Below are 12,618 nucleotides of genomic sequence, written 5' to 3' on the forward strand. Positions count from 1 at the left end.
TACATGTGGATACATGTGGAGTTGCCAGCCGCTTCTTTTCACCTGACAGTGAGAAGTTTCACCAGGGGGAAGTAGCACTTGGGAGGATCATGTTATCCCCCCCCCCCCTGAACAGGTGCCCCGACCGACCAGAGGAGGCACTAGTGCAGCAACCAGGACACATACCCACATCTTGCTTTCCACCCACAGACACGGCCAATTGTATCTGTAGGGGTGCCAGACCAAGCCAGAGATAATACAGGGATTCGAATCGGCAAACCCCGTGTTGGTAGGCAATGGAATAGATCACCACGCCACCTGGATACCCCAAGCATCTCTTCTTTCAATGTTATGGACAGGCGCTAGGTCTTCTGGTGACATCCCATCTTCAACACAGGGAGGGATAGTTATTAGTTTAGATTTGGAAAAAAGGCATTTGATGGGGTAGATCACGGATATTTATACATGGTCTTAGAGAAATTTGGTTTTGGGCATAGGCTGGTAGGATGGACCAGAAGAGTGTGCGATAGAGCAGTTAGTTGCATTGAAATCAATGGGATGGTCACAGACACATTTAAGATAGAGCGGTCAGTCAGGCAAGTGTCCCCTATCAGCTCTGCTGTACTCCTTGTCAGCAGAACCGATAGCGGCACTACTGAAGGGAAATGATAGAATTGGGGGTATAGAGCTACCAGGAGGGAAGGTGAGATGACGGTTACAGTAAAGGACAAGGAAAGTGTAGTTGAAGTATTAGATAGCTTAGAGCTGTATGGTAGAGCATCAGGGGCTAAAGTAAACATAACTAAGTCAGAAGTTATGTATATAGGGGAAAGTAGAGAAGATTTAGGAATAGGATTAAAAGAGAAGAAGGGTTATTTCAGGGTGTTAGGTGTGAATTTAGGGATTGAGGACAAGGAAGGGCGAGATATACAGTATGAAGAGATATTGAATAAGATTAGGAAGACATTGGGGTTTTGGAAAGTTAGGGGGTTGAAGCTGAAAGGGAAGGTGGTGGTTGTGATTGAATGAGTACGACTGTGTATGTAATGAATGTGTTGGATGTGCCTGAGAGAGTGCTGAAGGAGGTGGAAAGAATGGTGAGTGATTTTCTTCAGGATGGGAAGGGAGTTAGGATAACAAAGGAGGTGATGGAAAATGACTTTGAAGAAGTAGTATGAAGTTAATCAATTTAGGGTGAAAAACAAACTACTTAGGGTGAAAATGATGGTTAGATATTTAAGAAACAAGAGGGATCACATATGGAAGGTGTTTTTAAGGGAGGCAATTTATAAATGTGGAGGACGTGGGGAGAGTGGAGTGTATATGCAAATGAAGAAAGGTATGTTGAGTGGAGTGTCTGAGTTTTACAAGGAGGTGTTGGAAGCGTGGGGAGAGGTTGTGAAATGTGTGCAGCATGAATGTAAGAATGTGAAGCAGGTGTGGGATCAACCAGTGTTTTTAAATCCAAAAATCACATTTGAGGGGAACACAATCTACATCAAGGGGATTTGGAGAGCAGGGTTTAGAAAGATCAGGGATTTAATGTATGAGTATGTACCAGGGTTTATGAGGGCACAGGTACTGGTAGATGAAGTGAGGGGAAGGGTAGATGAAATGTGGTTGGGAACGGCGGGGAGAATATTTGGAAAGATCAGGGGGGGGATGCCAAGAGAATGGGTCAGTATGATTGAGAGAGAGGCTGTGTTGGATGAGGAAGGAGAGATAGAACTGTATGTGGGAGAAGGAGAAAGGAGAGTGAGTCTGACGAGTGTGAAAACGAAAGTGATGTATATATATTTAAGAGGGGAAGAAGTGAGAAGACCGGCTGCGGAGAAAGTGTGGGAGAGGATTATGAATGAGATGGATTTTTTTATTTTTTTTACACATGATGATGCTGGTCGCGTGGCTTGAGTCCTGGACTGTTCCGATGGTGTCTGGACACTGCTTGGCATCCTGCGCATCATATTCTTCATAAATTTTATAAGTCCGTTATAATTCTGTTATCCTCTTTCAGTGTTGTATTGTGTAAATTGCGTAAACACAACATCTATTGCACGTTGTCCATCTTGGGAGAGAGATCCCTCCTCTGTTGCTCTCCCTGAGGTTTCTTCCTATTTTTTCTCCCTGTTAAAGGTTTTTTTAGGGAGTTGTTCCTCATCCAATGCAAGAGTCTATGGACAGGATGTTGTGTTGCTGTTAAGCCCACTGAGGCAAATTTGTAATTTGTGATATTGGGCTATACAAATAAAATTGAAATTGAAATTGAAATGTAGGGAGGATATGGAGAAATCTGAGAGAAGTGGAACAGTGTTGAATGTGAGAATTTTGACTTTTTATTAAGACACGATAGAGTATTCAATAATTTAATAATTTGTAAGTTTGATGTGAATGTGAAGAAAGAATGTGATGTGTGTGGTGTGGGAGTGGAAACATTTATGCATGAGTTTGAGAAATGTTGTGCGCTGGAGGGATACATGCTGAAAATGAAAGAGTTAATAAGTAGATGTTGGAGAGGCGGGTTTGTTGACAGAATGGAATGGAGAGAATTGTGGTTATTTTGGGTGACTGGCAAACTGAACAGATGTAATGGTAATTTATTAAATTATGTTTTAAGCCATGCAAGGTTTGCTGTCAAGCTAAGGAGGAATATAGCCCAGTACAAAAAGAGAAAAGCTGAGGTGTGGAATATTTTTAGGAGTATAATGGAAGAGATGTTAATATGTTGCATGGTTATATTAGAGAAGAAGAGTTTGTTGGTGGTTTTGTAGAAGGGAGCACTTTTGTTGTGACTGGGGAAGAAGGGAGGGTAATGCTGGATTTTCATTAAACAGTATACTGTGTGTGGTTTATGTGTATTTATTTATTTATTTATTTTATTAATTTCTTTGATTTGGGTGGGGGGGTCTGTAGGCTGGAAGCCATGCCAAGGCCTATACAGGTTACCTCACTATTTTCTGTTTTGTCTACCTGTGTTGTAATTTTTGATTCTTGTCCTCTTTGATTCTCTAGAGTTTGATGGGTTTGTGAAATGTTTTATTTCCCTATTGGTTTGGTATATGTGTGTTGTATCTTGATTGTTTTTTCTATAATAAAAGAGAAAAAAGCAGAGATTCTTGCATTGTTGGTCTGAGATTAAAACCTATTGGTTGGCAAGGAGTCCAACTATGTGTTTGTAGCATTAGACACTACTGGGTCTGAGGTTGCAGCTCCAGCTTCATGTGCATCTGACCAGAGAAAGAAAGGGGCAGAGAGGGGCACAACCAGAAGAAAGAAATCTAGGATTGAAGCACATTTGAGGGGTTCGCTAAAGCTTTGAACGACAATAAGGGTGATGAGTTGATGCTGAAGATGCAACAGGCCCAGCACATCCATGAGGAGAAGCTGTTTGGTATGATGATGCAGTCAATTGCTTCCCTGGCATCTACCCAACATCATCCTGGCCACTCAGCCCCTTACCCCTGTTACACACCAGTGCACCCACCGCAATCTGGCCCTGTGCCCTACAATCGTATGATGGCCACAGAATTGCAGCATACCACTGACGTCCCACACTGCAGCACATCCGTATCACCCCATCCACCTGTGTCATCGCGTCAGTTCACCTCATTACCTGTCACCTCTTCAGTTCCAGTCCTACCACACATCAAAGCAATAACTCACTTCAATAGTACTTTTTGGTTAATTTTTCAAAGATGGCCTATTTGTTCACTTACTCCACGTTTACTCCATGCATTCCAGACACTGTAGGATTTGTGTTCAACACAGATATTGCAGTACTACTGTAAGAGTTGTGTTCCATAAAGTCTTTTATATGATAATATTATCTTGTTTTTTTACAGTGTTATTACAGATAAGGCAATATATTTTGTCTGTTTATTTGTTCATAGTTTTACAGCATATAGTTATATGCCTTGGTTTATTTTGCCAGACATTTTTACAAGGTTATGTATTGGTGGTTAACTTAGCAAGCAGCACCAATAAAAGCTCTTGGGTTATACTATGTTGATCTTCTGGTCTGATTTCCTTTGACAACTATAAACTGTCTACCCTCAATATTTTATGTGTAGTACTACATAAACTCAGTGCAGAGCGTGACAAAGTGGCCATTGACACAGATGGAAGGATGCACTGAATTGAATGGCGCTCAGAGTATCTTTCCTTAGCAGCACATCTCTGTGTGAATGGCCACCTTGTCACTCTTTGCAATGAATGAGTAAAAGGTTGGCTGCTGCCCAGCACATGTAATCAACTGTCTAAGAACAGAGGGGTGAACTACAAGACTAGCTAATTACTTGTATAGAAGTGAACTGAATAAGTGGAAGATAAAAAAAACCCCACAAATTTTATATATGTATGTGTATATACATATACCTATACTCCTATACACATATGATTAATATGTAAACAGAACTATGTACATTATCAATAACAGTGGGGTGCTTTATAGAACATGTTTTAATTCTATACTGACATTTCTTTACATTTACAATTTCACAATTTTAATGGGGGAGGGACAATGAAGCATTAAGCTTAACTTTATGTGTGGATGGCACAGCTCCTACCTTAGTGAGAGGTCTGACCATGGTGAGAGGCACACAGCTTGTCTATTCTAGGGCAGATGGAGGTTGGCAGGCAGAGGGCCATATCAGCCTCAGGCTGCAGTCTTGACCTGTGCTTGCTTTTCAGGTTGGTAAGGGAGGCAAATCCACTCTCGCAAAGATATGTTGTTGCAAAAGGTCAAAGGCTCCTCATTGCTTTTGCTGTTAATTGCGGGAAGTCTTTCTGGCAAGAGATCCAGAACTGGATGAGTGGTCTTGTCTCATACATGTTTCTGCATGTACTGTCAGTGGATAGTTCGATGAACTGATCCTCCTCTGTCACAACAGAGTCCATGATGTTTGACAATTCAGCAGTCATTTCTTTGGCAGTGAGAGACTCCCTACGTAGGATACAATGCATCCACGTCACTTGGGGAGCCACACCTTTAACAAGCGCTATTAGTCCACTCTTTAAACCAGCCATGGCTCTTGTGCCATCAGTGCACATCGCAACACATTTTGCCCAGGGTATGTCATGTTCTCTGGAAAAAAAAAACATCGATCGCTTTGAAAATTTCAGAATTTGTGCATTCAGGCAGATACTTACAACACAAAAATTCCTCCTGCATTTTATTTTGGTCAACAAACCGCACAAACGCCAAAAGCTGAATGTCGTTTGACACATCTGTGGATTCATCCAATTGTAATGCAAAAGCCTCTGCCAACCTCAGTTTCTCTACTAGTTGCACCCTCACATCAGATGCCATGTCATCAATATGGCGTGCAATGGTTGTGTCTGACAACAGGATTTTTTTCAGTTTATTAATGTACTTTTGAAGATCTCTGCTCTAGATTAGATTTTTGGTTAATAACAAGCAATTTACTCAAACTTTCCTCTTACTGTGATATCTGTCCTTCTCCCCTTAATGACCATTGTGTTATCACTCTCTCTATTTCGACCAGTGACAGTTCACCACAACCTAGGATGTTCCACTGGAAATTCAACAGCAATTTATTGAAAAGCAATTCTTTTTGTAAAAGGATCTTATCCTTGATCAGTGAGGTCAAATTTCAGGGTGACTTATCCCCTATGAATAAATGGGAATGGTTCAAATACAATGTTCGGACAGTTGGTATTCAGGAAGTAAAAAAATTGGCATATTTAAGAAGAAAACAACAATTAGACATTATATCTAAAATAAATCACCTGTGTAGCCTAACTCATCTGAATGATGAGAATAATATTGAACTCCTTCAATTGCAGTCGAAATTAGATTACCTTTGCACAGAAAAGCCAAAAGGTGCATTCATCCGCTCAAGAGCAAGATGGATCAACGATGGTGAAAAGAATTCATCATATTTTTTCAATTTGGAAAAAATAGACAAGCCAAAAAAGTTATAAACAAACTCTATGTTAATAATTATTTGAGTGAAGATCAGGACACGATTGATGATCACATATTTACATTTTATAAGACTTTATAGTTCTAAGTACTCTGGTCAAGAGGCTGATTTTTTTCCTGGGTTTGCTAAAAGATTGGATTCCAAAAATAGATGAGGATTTTAAAAGGTCTAACAGAAGCTAAAATTTCTATAACAGAGTTGGACACTGCCATTTCACAGATGCCTATTGGAAAGTTTCCAGGCCCAGATGGCCTCACAACAGAATTTTACCAACACTTTTGGTCTGAAATTAAAGCTCTGATTCATGATGCTTTCAAAGAGTGTATAGATAATTCTATTTTGTCACCAACTATGAAACAAGGTATAATCACGCTTATACCAAAACCAAACAAAGACAGGTTATGTTTGGAAGACTGTAGGCCTATTACACTTCTTTGTGGAGATTACAAGCTTTTAGCAAATGTTTACGTCAATAGACTTAAGAAAGGTCTATGTAAGCTAATTGATGAAACACAGTCCGCATTTATCAAAGGTAGACATATTCACGATCATACTAGATTAGTTTTAGATTTGCTTGATTACAATTCATTGATCCCACATGATAGTTTAATTTCTGTCTAATTTCTAATAAGTCTAATTTCTTAAATTTTTTTGAAGCTTTTGATACTTTGGAACACCCCTTCTTGTTTAAAGCCTTGGAAATGTTTGGTTTCGATATTAACTTTTGCAATGCTAATCAAGTGCTCTACAATGACATAAACAGTAGCGTATCTCTCAGCTGTGTTTTTTTCAGTGAGGTTCCCTGATAAGTGGGGAATTGGATGGGGTGTCCAATTAGTCCCTATTATTTATTTTAGCTGTAGAATTGATTGCGATACACTTTAAAAACTCCTCAGACATCCAAGGTATTGAAATACTGGGGAAAGAATTCATAATTAATCAATTTGTGGACGATACAGCACTTTTCCTAAAAAAATAAACATATGGTTTCAAAAGCAATTGATAAAATAAGTCTTTTCTCTAAAGCATCTGGTCTTACCTTAAACCGTAGGAAACGTGAACCTTTGGCTGTTCATAGTTGTGACTAAGTAGTATAGCCAATATCCCAGTTAAAGATAAGTTAAAATACCTTGGGCCTGGCGGCCTGTCCAGGGTGTCTACCCGCCTGCTGCCCAAGGACTGCTGGGATAGGCTCCAACATCCCCGTGAGCAGGATAAGCGGTTCAGATAATGGATGGATGGATAGTAATAACAAAACAAAAAAACTTGAAGAACAGAGAGTGTTGAATGTTATTCCCAAAGTAAAAGCCATTCAAAAATCTTTAAATCATTGGCTCACATGAAACTTATCTATATTGGATTGAATCCTTCTGTCCAAAACAGAAGGTTTATCAAGGCTTATCTACCCATGCCACTCTTTGTATACTTCTTCAAATGTAATTAAACCATCTAACTCCATAATATTTAAGTTCATATGGAGGAACAAAACATTATTTGAGCAACTCACAATTAGTCAAGGATTATGTTAATGCTGGTTTAAGAGCCACTGATCTGGAATCACTTATTGCGGCTTTTAGAGTCAAATTGTTAAAAGAATGCATTTCTCAACCTCATTCTATGTGGTACCATATTCCTAACAAATTGTTTAACAAGGTTGGAGGGCTTGACTTCTTGCTGAAATTTGATTTTGTGGTGTCTAAAATTTCTGTAAAGCTATCCAACTTCCACAAACAAACACTCCCTTTGGGAAAATGTTATTTACCCACAATTTTTCACCACATAATTTTCTTTTGTGAAACAACAGGGTTATTACCATAATTGGAAAATCAATTTTTAAGGCTGATTGGTATGACAATGGTTTATTATTTGTTTATGATTTATTGAATTCTGATGGCCACTTGTTATCTTTTGAAGAATTTACCAGAAAGTATAAATACTATTACAAGTCAAGGTTACGAGAAAATCTGCAAAGCAATTCCAATTCCCTCACTTGGATTGATACACAGCAGTGTGCAATTTTCTTTGATTTCACCTTCTTTACCTTCTCTAAGAGTTGCAAATGTAAATTTCATGAATAAAAAATGTAATAACAAAGCAATCTGGTTTTTAAACAGAAACATTTTGGGGACTTCAACTCATGCTCTGTACGTGATAACGTAGAGGTCCCCCTAAGGAGGAAGTCCTTTTCTTTTTATTTGTCATGTCCTGTTGCTCCTAAAGTCTAAGAAGCCCATTTTATAATAGTATCGGAGATATACCCTGTTAATGATTTTCTACATAAGAGATTTAAATTTGAAGTGGATCCTTGCATCTTCTGTTCTTCTGAGGCTGAAACCATTGACCATTTATTTTTTAATTGTTCTTATGCTAATTTGTTTTGGTCTGAGATCCATAATTGGTTGTCTTTCAGATTAGTAAACATAACTTCATTTACAGACATTGATATAATCTACTTCATGGATAATCTGGATGTAAACATTTCCGATATTATTAATCTTGTGATTCTTTTGGGAAAATATCATTTACATACTTGTAAGTAAAAAGCCAGCCCTTCCTCTTTTACCATGTTTTCATATGCATTTGTAAATTACTTCAAGTCATTGAAATATTTGGAAAAAACTAATTCAAAAGCACAAAAAAAGTACTTCTACAGCTCGGTCCTTCCTTTTTTATAATTTCTCTTAACCTGCTCCTTTGTTCTCTCCATTTGTTTCCCTACTTGTTTTGTGTGTGTGTGTGTGTGTGTGTGTGTATGTGTGTGTGTGTGTGTGTGTGTGTGTGTGTGTGTGTGTGTGTGTGTGTGTGTGTTTGAATTTGATGTAACATCATTACCACCATTCCCTAAACTTTATCTTTCTTGTTTAGTACATTTATTTCCTATCTTGTTTTGTATATTTCCCTGTATTTATTTATTTTTTTAAATCACAACAAAAAAAGACGGCCCACGGTCAGTGGACAGACCACTGAATTGGCTACAACCCCTGCTGGACAATGCTAAAGTTACTCACAGACCACAAACCGACACTGCAGTACACACCGCCAATTGCTTTTTGCCTCGTCGTCTTGTGGGAGGCGATGGAAAGTGTGCCATCGCTGACAGGAACAGCCTGATTTAGTTTTAGGCTTGTGATTTAAGCCACTCGTTAAGTTTCGTCTGGTTGTACGTACAACATCGAACAGCACATGTTGTCCTCGAGCTCCGTAACGACATTTTATATGTAGGTTATCAACTTGTATCGTCTTTTTTTAAACACAAACAGCAATAGCTAACACTTCTTCAGCCAAATCTGCCGCCGGTTTGTGATACTGCTTCCGCCAAACACCGGAAGTATTGCCCATAATCGCCCCAGTGACGACCCCCCCCCCCCTAGGAAACTCGTGGATAATGTTTTCTTTGGAGAATACATATTGAAAGTATTTTGATGCATGCTCATGTAACCAGGTTAAAATTAATGTTTTTAATTTATTTTGTTTGAGTATGAAATATCACCAAATCCTGTCTGTGTGCTGTTATTTGTGTTTACTACATTTTATTTTATGTCATTTACTTTTATGTATGTTTTCCAACGACCGTCATATACATGTACTGTCGCTTTAAGAGAGAGGTCTTGTGGGTACACGGAAGAGGGAACGCGGGAGAGGCCATTTTTGTTTTGTGGGAGGAGTCTCAAGCAGCAATCGAGCCGAGCCACACGTGTTTCTTACCGTAGGACAGTTTTGCTGGTTGAGGAGAACGTAACCTTGAGTATCCCTGTAAGAAGATACTGCAAGCTGTGGGATAAAATACTTGTTTATCCTTTCTTACATCGGAGTCCCGTGGACGGTTTCTACTTCTAACGCACACGAGTGAAGTTCGGGCAGTGGTTGAACTTCGACCCCCACGTCCGTAAGAAACACCGCTCCCGCTGAGGGCTGGACGTTTGTCGAAGGGTTTGAAACCAAAATAAATGGCAAGGTGGGCCAAATAGAGTCCTGTGTGTCCCCCCCCTCCTTCCTTGATCATGATGATGATGATGATGATGATGATGATGATGAGAGACTGAGGGCCCCCCACAACACCTGGGGCCCCACCGAAAATAGAACACAACGCAGAGCTAATGATGAGAGTGACGGGCGTGCAGCAGGCTGACCAGCATAGAACAGCATAGGACTGCCCCCGTAACATTGGTGCCGTGACCCTCCTGGATCCTGAGAGTGACATCAGTTGCTCGCCGCGGGAGGCTGCTGTCGTCATCAAGCCCCAGACGTCCTCAGGTATTTCTACAGACTGTACACTCATGTTACAGTGGACTGGAGTTGAGCTGTGTGGACACTGGACAGTCATAGCTGTGGTTACCATGGGCTGGGCTTGTGAACAGGACATTTGTATATACTGAAGGAAGAAAAACACACGAAAAAAAAGGAAAAAAAAGGTTAATGTTGATGTGATTGAAGGACTCGTGTGAATAATCTATTGGTGAATTTGTTGATTGTGTGTGATTGTTTCAATCTCTTAGTGATTTCTAGATTCAATTATTTAAATGAATTGAGCTTTTCACTTTTCACTATTTTTTATTTTATCTGAGTGTTAGAGGTAGGAACATGGCAGAGGGTGGTTCGTACGTAGGTGGGGGTAACATTGCTGATCAGGATCTTTTGGATCGCCAGTGTGCTATGGAGAGGGGGTACCAGTTAGATGTGGGTGGGGGTTTACGGCTAGGTGTAGGTAGGAGTTTCGGGCAGCTCTTAGAGGGCGGGGAACCAGACACCAGAGCACCAGGACCTAGAGACCCGACCACATTTGGCACTCCTCAGTTCACCTCCACACGCTACGTAGAACGGGCCAGGCCAGGTATCAGCGAAGGGGCTGTGCTAGGTAACAGCGAGCAGCCAGTGGGTGAGTTAGCCATGCTCATTACTCGGTTAGCAGAGAAGATAGGAGAGTCAATCACTGCTAAGCTGCAGGAAACACAAGTGCTTAGAAACACACACACAGACAGTGCTAGGTCTGCTGAACAGCGTTTGGAGACAGCTCCTAGTGTTAGAGTAGTAATGCAGACAGACGCTAGGGAGCCTCCTATTTTCAGGGGCGATAGCTCTGATAAGTTTACAGTTCATGAGTGGGAGAGCCTTATGACTTTGTATTTGAGGAAGCGAGCCATTCCAGTTAGTGAGCAGTCACATGAGATTCTAGCTAAGCTTATGGGGAAAGCAGGGGACGTGGTGAGGATAAAGCTGCGCAACACATCTGTCGACCACATAGCGAACCCCCACATTATTTTTGATGTACTGAAGCAACACTTTAGTGACCTCACATACTCGAGCATGCCCCTGGCGGACTTTTACAGTACGCTGCCCAAGCCAGGTGAGGACGCTATGGAGTATTGGATTAGGCTTAATAAAACAGTGGAGGTGGCTGACGAATGCTTGAAGTGGCAAGGCCGTAGTATTGAAGAGCCAAGCCACGAGGTAAGCATGATGTTTATCAAACACTGTCCAGATCAGTCTCTTGCCAATGTTTTTAAGTTCAAGTCCGCAGGGAAATGGTCTGCTAGCGAGATCCAGGAGAGGCTTGATGAGCACATGCTGGAGAGGAAGTCCCGTGTTGCTGCAGGTGGACAACGTGAAGCAGGCGCGGTAGAGCGTAGGTTCCATTCACAGGTTCATGTCCCTGTAGTCGACATGGCTCCCGACTTGAACACGACCGTGCCGGTGGTGCCATCTCCCGTCCCGGCTCATGCGTCATCTCCTATACCATTTTGTGCAAGGTCTCCTACACCGTCTCCCGCACCGTCTCCCGCACCTGTCTCTGGCGGTGATGACTATATGAGGAGTTTGGTGAGCTTGCTAGACCGTTTGGTCACAATGCAGACTCAGGTTCCAGTTAGCGCTGCAGTCCGGACACCGACGCTGACTCAACCGCCAGCTAACGCCGCAGGGCGGGTGCCAGACGCACCACAGAGGTTGTGCAGGGTTTGTAAGTCTCCGGATCACTCCACATTTTCCCACTGCAGCCGGGAGAACCGATGTATAAACTGTTTGTCTCCTGGTCATTGGAAGAGGGACTGTCCTCACCCTCAGCCGCCCAACCAGCTCCGTTCTCAGCCTGGTGGAAGAGCTGGTCGTCAGTCTCGTCCGTTAAACTACTAAACCCACACCTAGAGAGGGATGGTGTGGGTAATGTAGATGTATCCCTCACTGATGTCTCCGACCTGGCTCACTTGTATGAGGACAAGTGTGCCAAAGCACCTCAGGGTTCGCGTATGGTCATTCAGGCGACACAGAGGATTCAGGCTTTCAGTGACTTGTTCTATGCTCCTGTTCTTGTCAACCAGAGTGTGCAGCTTAATGGCATGTTGGATACTGGCTCTATGTCATGCAGTATCAGTGAAAATGCAGTAGAGAAGCTCTGCTCTGGGGGTGTTTTACCTGAGAAGCAGCAGCCTGAAGAGAACATTGTCTTGATTGGCTGCGGTGGTCTGGAGACTAGGCCTGATGGTTTTTATGACCTCAACATGCAGCTTTATGGTGTTTCCTTTGTCATACCCACTCTGGTCGTGCCCGGTCAGCATGATGATCTGATAGTCGGCACAAACGTCATTAAACATGTGGCCCATGTACTCAAGAGTGGTACTGAGTACTGGGACATCGCGTCCAGACAGGAACATCCGTCTAGTCCTGACGTTGAACAGTTCTTGTCCATGTTCACGAATGTAGA

The sequence above is a fragment of the Lampris incognitus genome, chromosome 11 (assembly GCF_029633865.1).
Source record: "Lampris incognitus isolate fLamInc1 chromosome 11, fLamInc1.hap2, whole genome shotgun sequence".
Lineage (NCBI taxonomy): Eukaryota > Metazoa > Chordata > Actinopteri > Lampriformes > Lampridae > Lampris > Lampris incognitus.